Source organism: Anopheles funestus, unplaced genomic scaffold (assembly GCF_943734845.2).
Source record: "Anopheles funestus unplaced genomic scaffold, idAnoFuneDA-416_04 scaffold_12_ctg1, whole genome shotgun sequence".
NCBI lineage: Eukaryota > Metazoa > Arthropoda > Insecta > Diptera > Culicidae > Anopheles > Anopheles funestus.
The window spans coordinates 282,466-297,365 of record NW_026045352.1 but is presented as its reverse complement, the minus strand read 5'-3'; the positions used below and the strand labels follow the sequence as shown (position 1 = coordinate 297,365).

The 14,900-nt window shown below is 46.7% G+C and overlaps 1 long non-coding RNA gene across 1 annotated transcript in view; it reads right to left on the bottom strand.

The window, feature by feature from the left end:
• The window catches only part of LOC125774480 (uncharacterized), a 79,957-nt gene extending 65,339 nt beyond the window's left edge, over positions 1 to 14,618 (bottom strand). The window contains exon 1 of the long non-coding RNA XR_007420956.1: positions 13,292 to 14,618. This is a non-coding gene — a long non-coding RNA (uncharacterized LOC125774480). The remainder of the gene's footprint in view (positions 1 to 13,291) is intronic.
• Between the last annotated feature and the right edge of the window lie 282 nt (positions 14,619 to 14,900).

The window sequence follows — 14,900 nt, the reverse complement described above, 5'->3', positions numbered from 1 at the left end:
AGCCAAGACACCTTAGCCAAGACACCTTCGCCAAGACACCTTAGCCAAGACACCTTAGCTAATACACCTTAGCCAAGACACCTTAGCCAAGACTCCTTAGCCAAGACACCTTAGCCAAGACACCTTAGCCAAGACACTTTAGCCAAGACACATTAGCCAAGACACCTTAGCCGAGACACATTAGCCAAGACACCTTAGCCAAGACACCTTAGCCAAGACACATTAGCCAAGACACCTTAGCCAAGACACCTTAGCCAAGACACCTTAGCCAAGACACATAAGCCAAGACACATTAGCCAAGACACATTAGCCAAGACACATTAGCCGAGAAACATTAGCCAAGACACCTTAGCCAAGACACATTAGCCAAGATACATTAGCCAAGACACCTTAGCCAAGACACATTAGCCAAGACACATTAGCCAAGACACCTTAGCCAAGACACCTTAGCCAAGACACATAAGCCAAGACACCTTAGCCAAGACACCTTAGCCAAGACACATAAGCCAAGACACATTAGCCAAGACACTTTAGCCAAGACACATTAGCCGAGAAACATTAGCCAAGACACCTTAGCCAAGACACATTAGCCAAGATACATTAGCCAAGACACCTTAGCCAAGACACTTTAGCCAAGACACATTAGCCAAGACACCTTAGCCAAGACACATTAGCCAAGACACCTTAGCCAAAACACATTAGCCAAGACACATTAGCCAAGACACGTTAGCCAAGACACCTTAGCCAAGACACCTTAGCCGAGAAACATTAGCCAAGACACATTAGCCAAGACTCCTTAGCCAATACACCTTAGCCAAGACACATTAGCCACGACACATTAGCCAAGACACCTTAGCCAAGACACCTTAGCCAAGACACATAAGCCGAGACACATTAGCCAAGACACCTTAGCCAAGACACATTAGCCAAGACACATTAGCCAAGACACCTTAGCCAAGACACCTTAGCCAAGACACATAAGCCGAGACACATTAGCCAAGACACATTAGCCAAGACACATTAGCCAAGACACATTAGCCAAGACTCCTTAGCAACACACCTTAGCCAAGACACCTTAGCCAAGACACCTTAGCCAAGACACCTTAGCCGAGACACATTAGCCAAGACACATTAGCCAAGACACCTTAGCCAAGACACCTTAGCCAAGACACATTAGCCAAGACACATTAGCCAAGACACCTTAGCCAAGACACATTAGCCAAGACACCTTAGCCAAGACACCTTAGCCAAGACACCTTAGCCAAGACACATTAGCCAAGACACCTTAGCCAAGACACATTAGCCAAGACACATTAGCCAAGACACATTAGCCAAGACACATTAGCCAAGACACCTTAGCCAAGACACATTAGCCAAGACACATTAGCCAAGACACATTAGCCGAGACACATTAGCCAAGACACCTTAGCCAAGACACCTTAGCCAAGACACATTAGCCAAGACACATTAGCCAAGACACCTTAGCCAAGACACATTAGCCAAGACACCTTAGCCAAGACACCTTAGCCAAGACACCTTAGCCAAGACACCTTAGCCAAGACACCTTAGCCATGACACATTAGCCAAGACACCTTAGCCAAGACACATTAGCCAAGACACCTTAGCCAAGACACCTTAGCCAAGACACATTAGCCAAGACACATTAGCCAAGACACATTAGCCACGACACATTAGCAACACACCTTAGCCAAGACACCTTAGCCAAGACATATTAGCCGAGACACATTAGCCAAGACACATTAGCCAAGACACATTAGCCAAGACACATTAGCCGAGACACATTAGCCAAGACACATTAGCCAATACACCTTAGCCAAGACACCTTAGCCAAGACACATTAGCCAAGACACCTTAGCCAAGACACCTTAGCCAAGACACCTTAGCCAAGACACCTTAGCCAAGACACCTTAGCCAAGACACCTTAGCCAAGACACATTAGCCAAGACACATTAGCCAAGACACCTTAGCCAAGACACATTAGCCAAGACACCTTAGCCAAGACACATTAGCCAAGACACCTTAGCCAAGACACCTTAGCCAAGACACCTTAGCCAAGACACATTAGCCAAGACACATTAGCCAAGACACCTTAGCCAAAACACCTTAGCCAAGACACATTAGCCAAGACACCTTAGCCGAGACACAGTAGCCAAGACACCTTAGCCAAGACACATTAGCCAAGACACATTAGCCAAGACACCTTAGCCAAGACACATTAGCCGAGACACATAAGCCAAGACACATTAGCCAAGACACATTAGCCAAGACACATTAGCCAAGACACCTTAGCCAAGACACCTTAGCCAAAACACCTTAGCCAAGACACTTTAGCCAAGACACATTAGCCAAGACACATTAGCAACACACCTTAGCCAAGACACCTTAGCCAAGACACCTTCGCCAAGACACCTTAGCCAAGACACCTTAGCTAATACACCTTAGCCAAGACACCTTAGCCAAGACTCCTTAGCCAAGACACCTTAGCCAAGACACCTTAGCCAAGACACTTTAGCCAAGACACATTAGCCAAGACACCTTAGCCGAGACACATTAGCCAAGACACCTTAGCCAAGACACCTTAGCCAAGACACATTAGCCAAGACACCTTAGCCAAGACACCTTAGCCAAGACACCTTAGCCAAGACACATAAGCCAAGACACATTAGCCAAGACACATTAGCCAAGAGACATTAGCCGAGAAACATTAGCCAAGACACCTTAGCCAAGACACATTAGCCAAGATACATTAGCCAAGACACCTTAGCCAAGACACATTAGCCAAGACACATTAGCCAAGACACCTTAGCCAAGACACCTTAGCCAAGACACATAAGCCAAGACACCTTAGCCAAGACACCTTAGCCAAGACACATAAGCCAAGACACATTAGCCAAGACACTTTAGCCAAGACACATTAGCCGAGAAACATTAGCCAAGACACCTTAGCCAAGACACATTAGCCAAGATACATTAGCCAAGACACCTTAGCCAAGACACATTAGCCAAGACACATTAGCCAAGACACCTTAGCCAAGACACATTAGCCAAGACACCTTAGCCAAAACACATTAGCCAAGACACATTAGCCAAGACACGTTAGCCAAGACACCTTAGCCAAGACACCTTAGCCGAGAAACATTAGCCAAGACACATTAGCCAAGACACCTTAGCCAAAACACATTAGCCAAGACACATTAGCCAAGACACATTAGCCAAGACACCTTAGCCAACACACCTTAGCCAAGACACATTAGCCAAGACACCTTAGCCAAGACACATTAGCCAAGACACCTTAGCCAAGACACCTTAGCCAAGACACCTTAGCCAAGACACATTAGCCAAGACACATTAGCCAAGACACATTAGCCAAGACTCCTTAGCCAATACACCTTAGCCAAGACACATTAGCCACGACACATTAGCCAAGACACCTTAGCCAAGACACCTTAGCCAAGACACATAAGTCGAGACACATTAGCCAAGACACCTTAGCCAAGACACATTAGCCAAGACACATTAGCCAAGACACCTTAGCCAAGACACCTTAGCCAAGACACATAAGCCGAGACACATTAGCCAAGACACATTAGCCAAGACACATTAGCCAAGACACATTAGCCAAGACTCCTTAGCAACACACCTTAGCCAAGACACCTTAGCCAAGACACCTTAGCCGAGACACATTAGCCAAGACACATTAGCCAAGACACCTTAGCCAAGACACCTTAGCCAAGACACATTAGCCAAGACACATTAGCCAAGACACCTTAGCCAAGACACATTAGCCAAGACACCTTAGCCAAGACACCTTAGCCAAGACACCTTAGCCAAGACACATTAGCCAAGACACCTTAGCCAAGACACATTAGCCAAGACACATTAGCCAAGACACATTAGCCAAGACACATTAGCCAAGACACCTTAGCCAAGACACATTAGCCAAGACACATTAGCCAAGACACATTAGCCGAGACACATTAGCCAAGACACCTTAGCCAAGACACCTTAGCCAAGACACATTAGCCAAGACACATTAGCCAAGACACCTTAGCCAAGACACATTAGCCAAGACACCTTAGCCAAGACACCTTAGCCAAGACACCTTAGCCAAGACACCTTAGCCAAGACACCTTAGCCATGACACATTAGCCAAGACACCTTAGCCAAGACACATTAGCCAAGACACCTTAGCCAAGACACATTAGCCAAGACACATTAGCCAAGACACATTAGCCAAGACACATTAGCCACGACACATTAGCAACACACCTTAGCCAAGACACCTTAGCCAAGACATATTAGCCGAGACACATTAGCCAAGACACATTAGCCAAGACACATTAGCCAAGACACATTAGCCGAGACACATTAGCCAAGACACATTAGCCAATACACCTTAGCCAAGACACCTTAGCCAAGACACATTAGCCAAGACACCTTAGCCAAGACACCTTAGCCAAGACACCTTAGCCAAGACACCTTAGCCAAGACACCTTAGCCAAGACACCTTAGCCAAGACACATTAGCCAAGACACATTAGCCAAGACACCTTAGCCAAGACACCTTAGCCAAGACACATTAGCCAAGACACATTAGGCAAGACACATTAGCCAAGACACCTTAGCCAAGACACCTTAGCCAAGACACATTAGCCAAGACACATTAGCCAAGACACCTTAGCCAAGACACCTTAGCCAAGACACCTTAGCCAAGACACATTAGCCAAGACACATTAGCCAAGACACCTTAGCCAAGACACCTTAGCCAAAACACCTTAGCCAAGACACATTAGCCAAGACAACCTTAGCCGAGACACAGTAGCCAAGACACCTTAGCCAAGACACGTTAGCCAAGACACCTTAGCCAAGACACCTTCGCCAAGACACCTTAGCCAAGACACATTAGCCGAGACACATTAGCAAAGACACATTAGCCAAGACACCTTAGCCAAGACACCTTAGCCAAGACACCTTAGCCTAGACACATTAGCCGAGACACATTAGCCAAGACACCTTAGCCAAGACACCTTAGCCAGGACACATTAGCCAAGACACCTTAGCCAAAACACCTTAGCCAAGACACTTTAGCCAAGACACATTAGCTGAGACACATTAGCCAAGACACCTTAGCCAAGACACCTTAGCCAAGACACCTTAGCCAAGACACCTTAGCCAAGACACATTAGCCAAGACACATTAGCCAAGACACATTAGCCAAGACACATTAGCCGAGAAACATTAGCCAAGACACCTTAGCCAAGACACATTAGTCAAGATACATTAGCCAAGACACCTTAGATAAGACACATTAGCCAAGACACATTAGCCAAGACACCTTAGCCAAGACACCTTAGCCAAGACACATAAGCCGAGACACATTAGCCAAGACACATTAGCCAAGACGCATTAGCCAAGACACATGAGCCAAGACACCTTAGCAACACACCTTAGCCGAGACACCTTAGCCAAGACACCTTAGCCAAGACACATTAGCCAAGACACCTTAGCCAAGACACCTTAGCCAAGACACCTTAGCCAAGACACCTTAGCCAAGACACATTAGCCGAGACACATTAGCCAAGACACATTAGCCAAGACACATTAGCCAAGACACCTTAGCCAAGACACCTTAGCCAAGACACCTTAGCCAAGACACCTTAGCCAAAACACCTTAGCCAAGACACATTAGCCAAGACACATTAGCCGAGACACATTAGCCAAGACACCTTAGCCAAGACACATTAGCCAAGACACATTAGCCGAGACACATTAGCCAAGACACATTAGCCAAGACACATTAGCCAAGACACATTAGCCAAGACACCTTAGCCAAGACACATTAGCCAAGACACATTAGCCAAGACACATTAGCCAAGACACATTAGCCAAGACACTTTAGCCAAGACACCTTAGCCAAGACACATTAGCCAAGACACATTAGCCAAGACACCTTAGCCAAGACACCTTAGCCAAGACACATTAGCCAAGACACCTTAGCCAAGACACATTAGCCAAGACCCATTAGCTGAGACCCATTAGCCAAGACACCTTAGCCAAGACACCTTAGCCAAGACACATTAGCCAAGACACATTAGCCAAGACACCTTAGCCAAGACACCTTAGCCAAGACACCTTAGCCAAGACACATTAGCCAAGACACCTTAGCCAAGACACCTTAGCCAAGACACCTTAGCCAAGACACCTTAGCCAAGACACCTTAGCCAAGACACATTAGCCAAGACACATTAGCCAAGACACCTTAGCCAAGACACATTAGCCAAGACACATTAGCCAAGACACCTTAGCCAAGACACATTAGCCAAGACACATTAGCCAAGACACATTAGCCGAGACACATTAGCCAAGACACCTTAGCCAAGACACCTTAGCCAAGACACCTTAGCCAAGACACCTTAGCCATGACACATTAGCCAAGACACATTAGCCGAGACACATTAGCCCAGACACCTTAGCCAAGACACATTAGCCAAGACACATTAGCCAAGACACATTAGCCAAGACACCTTAGCCAAGACACATTAGCCAAGACACCTTAGCCAAGACACTTTAGCCAAGACACCTTAGCCAAGACACCTTCGCCAAGACACCTTAGCCAAGACACATTAGCCGAGACACATTAGCCAAGACACATTAGCCAAGACACATTAGCCAAGACACATTAGCCGAGACACATTAGCCAAGACACATTAGCCAAGACACATTAGCAACACACCTTAGCCAAGACACCTTAGCCAAGACACCTTAGCCAAGACACATTAGCCGAGACACATTAGCCCAGACACCTTAGCCAAGACACATTAGCCAAGACACATTAGCCAAGACACATTAGCCAAGACACCTTAGCCAAGACACATTAGCCAAGACACCTTAGCCAAGACACTTTAGCCAAGACACCTTAGCCAAGACACCTTCGCCAAGACACCTTAGCCAAGACACATTAGCCGAGACACATTAGCCAAGACACATTAGCCAAGACACATTAGCCAAGACACATTAGCCGAGACACATTAGCCAAGACACATTAGCCAAGACACCTTAGCCAAGACACCTTAGCCAAGACACATTAGCCAAGACACATTAGCCAAGACACATTAGCCAAGACACCTTAGCCAAGACACATTAGCCAAGACACCTTAGCCAAGACACTTTAGCCAAGACACCTTAGCCAAGACACCTTCGCCAAGACACCTTAGCCAAGACACATTAGCCGAGACACATTAGCCAAGACACATTAGCCAAGACACATTAGCCAAGACACATTAGCCGAGACACATTAGCCAAGACACATTAGCCAAGACACCTTAGCCAAGACACCTTAGCCAAGACACATTAGCCAAGACACATTAGCCAAGACACCTTAGCCAAGACACCTTAGCCAAGACACCTTAGCCAAGACACCTTAGCCGAGACACATTAGCCAAGACACCTTAGCCAAGACACCTTAGCCAAGACACATTAGCCAAGACACATTAGGCAAGACACATTAGCCAAGACACCTTAGCCATGACACCTTAGCCAAGACACATTAGCCAAGACACATTAGCCAAGACACCTTAGCCAAGACACCTTAGCCAAGACACCTTAGCCAAGACACATTAGCCAAGACACATTAGCCAAGACACATTAGCCAAGACACCTTAGCCAAAACACCTTAGCCAAGACACATTAGTCAAGACACCTTAGCCAAGACACATTAGCCAAGACACTTTAGCCAAGACACCTTAGCCAAGACACTTTAGCCAAGACACCTTAGCCAAGACACCTTCGCCAAGACACAGTAGCCAAGACACCTTAGCCAAGACACGTTAGCCAAGACACATTAGCCAAGACACATTAGCCGAGACACATTAGCCAAGACACATTAGCCAAGACACATTAGCCAAGACACATTAGCCAAGACACCTTAGCCAAGACACCTTAGCCAAGACACATTAGCCAAGACACCTTAGCCAAGACACATTAGCCAAGACACTTTAGCCAAGACACCTTAGCCAAGACACATTAGCCAAGACACATTAGCCAAGACACCTTAGCCAAGACACCTTAGCCAAGACACATTAGCCAAGACACCTTAGCCAAGACACATTAGCCAAGACACATTAGCTGAGACCCATTAGCCAAGACACCTTAGCCAAGACACCTTAGCCAAGACACATTAGCCAAGACACATTAGCCAAGACACCTTAGCCAAGACACATTAGCCAAGACACCTTAGCCAAGACACATTAGCCAAGACACCTTAGCCAAGATACATTAGCCAAGACACCTTAGCCAAGACACCTTAGCCAAGACACATTAGCCAAGACACCTTAGCCAAAATACATTAGCCAAGACACCTTAGCCAAGACACCTTAGCCAAGACACATTAGCCAAGACACCTTAGCAAAGACACCTTAGCCAAGACACATGAGCCGAGACACCTTAGCCAAGACACCTTAGCCAAGACACCTTAGCCAAGACACCTTAGCCAAGACACATTAGCCAAGACACCTTAGCCGAGACACCTTAGCCAAGACACCTTAGCCAAGACACATTAGCCAAGACACCTTAGCCAAGACACATTAGCCAAGACACCTTAGCCAAGACACATTAGCCAAGACACCTTAGCCAAGATACATTAGCCAAGACACCTTAGCCAAGACACCTTAGCCAAGACACATTAGCCAAGACACCTTAGCCAAGACACATTAGCCAAGACACCTTAGCCAAGACACTTTAGCCAAGACACATAAGCCAAGACACTTTAGCTAAGACACATAAGCCAAGACACCTTAGCCAAGACACCTTAGCCAAGACACCTTAGCCAAGACACATTAGCCAAGACACCTTAGCCAAGACACCTTAGCCAAGACACATAAGCCAAGACACCTTAGCCGAGACACATTAGCCGAGACACCTTAGCCAAGACACATTAGCCAAGACACCTTAGCCAAGACACCTTAGCCAAGACACATTAGCCAAGACACCTTAGCCAAGATACATTAGCCAAGACACCTTAGCCAAGACACCTTAGCCAAGACACATTAGCCAAGACACCTTAGCCAAGACACATTAGCCAAGACACCTTAGCCAAGACACATTAGCCAAGACACCTTAGCCAAGATACATTAGCCAAGACACCTTAGCCAAGACACCTTAGCCAAGACACATTAGCCAAGACACCTTAGCCAAGACACATTAGCCAAGACACCTTAGCCAAGACACTTTAGCCAAGACACATAAGCCAAGACACTTTAGCTAAGACACATTAGCCAAGACACCTTAGCCAAGACACATTAGCCAAGACACCTTAGCCAAGACACATTAGCCAAGACACCTTAGCCAAGACACCTTAGCCAAGACACATAAGCCAAGACACCTTAGCCGAGACACATTAGCCGAGACACCTTAGCCAAGACACATTAGCCAAGACACCTTAGCCAAGACACTTTAGCCGAGACACATTAGCCAAGACACTTTAGTCAAGACAAATTAGCCAAGACACCTTAGCCAAGACACATTAGCCAAGACACCTTAGTCAAGACACATTAGCCAAGACACCTTAGCCAAGACACTTTAGCCAAGACACCTTAGCCAAGACACCTTAGCCAAGACACATTAGCCAAGACACCTTAGCCAAGACACCTTAGCCAAGACACCTTAGCCAAGACACATTAGCCAAGACACCTTAGCCAAGACACCTTAGCCAAGACACATTAGCCAAGACACTTAAGCTAAGACACATTAGCCAAGACACCTTAGCCAAGACACCTTAGCCAAGACATCTTAGCCAAGACACCTAAGCCAAGACACATTAGCCAAGACACCTTAGCCAAGACACCTTAGCCAAGACACCTTAGCCAAGACACATTAGCCAAGACACTTTAGCTAAGACACAATAGCCAAGACACATTAGCCGAGACACCTTAGCCAAGACACATTAGCCAAGACACCTTAGCCAAGACACTTTAGCCGAGACACATTAGCCAAGACACTTTAGCTAAGACACATTAGCCAAGACACCTTAGCCAAGACACCTTAGCCAAGACACCTTAGCCAAGACACCTTAGCCAAGACACATTAGCCAAGACACCTTAGCCAAGACACATTAGCCAAGACACCTTAGCCAAGACACCTTAGCCAAGACACATTAGCCAAGACACCTTAGCCAAGACACCTTAGCCAAGACACATTAGCCAAGACACATTAGCCAACGCACCTTAGCCAAGACACCTTAGCCAAGACACATTAGCCAAGACACCTTAGCCAAGACACATTAGCCAAGACACATTAGCCGAGACACCTTAGCCAAGACACATTAGCCAAGACACCTTAGCCAAGACACTTTAGCCGAGACACATTAGCCAAGACACTTTAGCCAAGACACCTTAGCCAAGACACCTTAGCCAAGACACTTTAGATAAGACACCTTAGCCACGACTCCTTAGCCAAGACACCTTAGCCAAGACACCTTAGCCAAGACACTTTAGCCAAGACACATAAGCCAAGACACTTTAGCTAATACACATTAGCCAAGACACCTTAGCCAAGACACCTTAGCCAAGACACTTTAGCCGAGACACATTAGCCAAGACACTTTAGCTAAGACACATTAGCCAAGACACCTTAGCCAAGACACCTTAGCCAAGACACCTTAGCCAAGACACATTAGCCAAGACACCTTAGCCAAGACACCTTAGCCAAGACACATTAGCCAAGACACCTTAGCCAAGACACCTTAGCCAAGACACCTTAGCCAAGACACCTTAGCCAAGACACATTAGCCAAGACACCTTAGCCAAGACACCTTAGCCAAGACACATTAGCCAAGACACCTTAGCCAAGACACTTTAGCCGAGACACCTTAGCCAAGACACTTTAGCTAAGACACATTAGCCAAGACACCTTAGCCAAGACACCTTAGCCAAGACACCTTAGCCAAGACACATTAGCCAAGACACCTTAGCCAAAGCACATTAGCCAAGACACCTTAGCCAAGACACCTTAGCCAAGACACATTAGCCAAGACACCTTAGCCAAGACACATTAGCCAAGACACCTTAGCCAAGACACCTTAGCCAAGACACTTTAGCCAAGACACATTAGCCGAGACACATTAGCCAAGACACCTTAGCCAAGACACTTTAGCCAAGACACCTTAGCCGAGACACCTTAGCCGAGACACATTAGCCAAGACACCTTAGCCAAGACACATTAGCCAAGACACATTAGCCAAGACACATTAGCCAAGACACCTTAGCCAAGACACATAAGCCAAGACACATTAGCCAAGACACATTAGCCAAGACACCTTAGCCAAAACACATTAGCCAAGACACCTTAGCCAAGACACCTTAGCCAAGACACTTAAGCCAAGACACATTAGCCAAGACACATAAGCCGAGACACATTAGCCAAGACACATAAGCCAAGACACCTTAGCCAAGACACATTATCCAAGACACCTTAGCCAAGACACCTTAGTCAAGACACTTTAGCCAAGACACATTAGCCAAGACACATTAGCCGAGACACCTTAGCCAAGACACCTTAGCCAAGACACCTTAGCCAAGACACCTTAGCCAAGACACCTTAGCCAAGACACTTTAGCCAAGACACCTTAGCCAAGACACTTTTGCCGAAACACATTAGCCAAGACACCTTAGCCAAGACACCTTAGCCAAGACACCTTAGCCAAGACACATTAGCCGAGACACATTAGCCAAGACACATTAGCCAAGACACCTTAGCCAAGACACCTTAGCCGAGACACATTAGCCAAGACACCTTAGCCAAGACACCTTAGCCAAGACACCTTAGCAAAGACACATTAGCCAAGACACATTAGCCAAGACACCTTAACCAAGACACCTTAGCCAAGACACTTTAGCCGAGACACATTAGCCAAGACGCATTAGCCAAGACACCTTAGCGAAGACACCTTAGCCAAGACACATTAGCCAAGACACCTTAGCCAAGACACATTAGCCAAGACACATTAGCCAAGACACCTTAGCCAAGACACCTTAGCCAAGACACATAAGCCAAGACACATTAGCCAAGACACATTAGCCAAGACACCTTAGCCAAAACACATTAGCCAAGACACCTTAGCCAAGACACCTTAGCCAAGACACTTAAGCCAAGACACATTAGCCAAGACACATAAGCCGAGACACATTAGCCAAGACACCTTAGCCAAGACACCTTAGCCAAGACACCTTAGCCAAGACACCTTAGCCGAGACACATTAGCCAAGACACCTTAGCCAAGACACCTTAGCCAAGACACCTTAGCCAAGACACCTTAGCCAAGACACCTTAGCCAAGACACCTTAGCCAAGACACATTAGCCAAGACACCTTAGCCAAGACACCTTAGCCAAGACACATTAGCCGAGACACATTAGCCAAAACACCTTAGCCAAGACACCTTAGCCGAGACACATTAGCCAAGACACATTAGCCAAGACACTTTAGCCAAGACACATTAGCCAAAACACATTAGCCAAGACACCTTAGCCAAGACACCTTAGCCAAGACACCTTAGCCAAGACACCTTAGCCAAGACACCTTAGCCGAGACACATTAGCCAAGACACCTTAGCCAAGACACCTTAGCCAAGACACCTTAGCCAAGACACCTTAGCCAAGACACCTTAGCCAAGACACCTTAGCCAAGACACATTAGCCAAGACACCTTAGCCAAGACACCTTAGCCAAGACACATTAGCCGAGACACATTAGCCAAAACACCTTAGCCAAGACACCTTAGCCGAGACACATTAGCCAAGACACCTAAGCCAAGACACTTTAGCCAAGACACATTAGCCAAAACACATTAGCCAAGACACCTTAGCCAAGACACCTTAGCCAAGACACATTAGCCAAGACACCTTAGCCAAGACACCTTAGCCAAGACACTTTAGCCAAGACACATTAGCCAAGACACATTAGCCAAGACACCTTAGCCGAGACACATTAGCCAAAACACCTAAGCCAAGACACTTTAGCCAAGACACATTAGCCAAGACACCTTAGCCAAGACACCTTAGCCAAGACACATTAGCCAAGACACCTTAGCCAAGACACCTTAGCCGAGACACATTAGCCAAGACACCTTAGCCAAGACACCTTAGCCAAGACACATTAGCCAAGACACCTTAGCCAAGACACCTTAGCCAAGACACATTAGCCAAGACACCTTAGCCAAGACACCTTAGCCAAGACACCTTAGCCAAGACACCTAAGCCAAGACACCTTAGCCAAAACACATTAGCCAAGACACCTTAGCCTAGACACCTTAGCCAAGACACTTTAGCCAAGACACATTAGCCGAGACACATTAGCCAAGACACCTTAGCGAAGACACCTTAGCCAAGACACATTAGCCAAGACACCTTAGCCGAGACACATTAGCCAAAACACCTTAGCCAAGACACCTTAGCCAAGACACCTTAGCCAAGACACTTTAGCCAAGACACATTAGCCAAGACACCTTAGCCAAGACACCTTAGCCGAGACACATTAGCCAAGACACATTAGCCAAGACACCTTAGCCAAGACACATTAGCCAAGACACCTTAGCCAAGACACCTTAGCCAAGACACCTTAGCCAAGACACCTTAGCCAAGACACCTTAGCCAAGACACCTTAGCCGAGACACATTAGCCAAGACACCTTAGCCAAGACACCTTAGCCAAGACACCTTAGCCAAGACACCTTAGCCAAGACACCTTAGCCAAGACACCTTAGCCAAGACACCTTAGCCAAGACACCTTAGCCAAGACACATTAGCCAAGACACCTTAGCCAAGACACCTTAGCCAAGACACATTAGCCGAGACACATTAGCCAAAACACCTTAGCCAAGACACCTTAGCCGAGACACATTAGCCAAGACACCTAAGCCAAGACACTTTAGCCAAGACACATTAGCCAAGACACATTAGCCAAGACACCTTAGCCAAGACACCTTAGCCAAGACACATTAGCCAAGACACCTTAGCCAAGACACCTTAGCCAAGACACTTTAGCCAAGACACATTAGCCAAGACACCTTAGCCAAGACACCTTAGCCGAGACACATTAGCCAAAACACCTAAGCCAAGACACTTTAGCCAAGACACATTAGCCAAGACACCTTAGCCAAGACACCTTAGCCAAGACACATTAGCCAAGACACCTTAGCCAAGACACCTTAGCCGAGACACATTAGCCAAGACACCTTAGCCAAGACACTTTAGCCAAGACACATTAGCCAAGACACATTAGCCAAGACACCTTAGCCGAGACACATTAGCCAAGACACCTTAGCCAAGACACATTAGCCAAGACACCTTAGCCAAGACACCTTAGCCAAGACACCTTAGCCAAGACACATAAGCCAAGACACATTAGCCAAGACACATTAGCCAAGACACCTTAGCTAAAACACATTAGCCAAGACACCTTAGCCAAGACACCTTAGCCAAGACACATTAGCCAAGACACATTAGCCAAGACACCTTAGCCAAGACACCTTAGCCGAGACACATTAGCCAAGACACCTTAGCCAAGACACCTTAGCCAAGACACCTTAGCCAAGACACCTTAGCCAAGACCCATTAGCCAAGACACCTTAGCCAAAACACATTAGCCAAGACACCTTAGCCAAGACACATTAGCCAAGACACCTTAGCCAAGACACCTTAGCCAAGACACCTTAGCCAAGACACCTTAGCCAAGACACCTTAGCCAAGACACCTTAGCCAAGACACTTTAGCCAAGACACCTTAGCCAAGACACATTAGCCGAGACACTTTAGCCACGACACCTTAGCCAAGACACCTTAGCCAAGACACATTAGCCAAGACACATTAGCCAAGACACATTAGCCAAGACA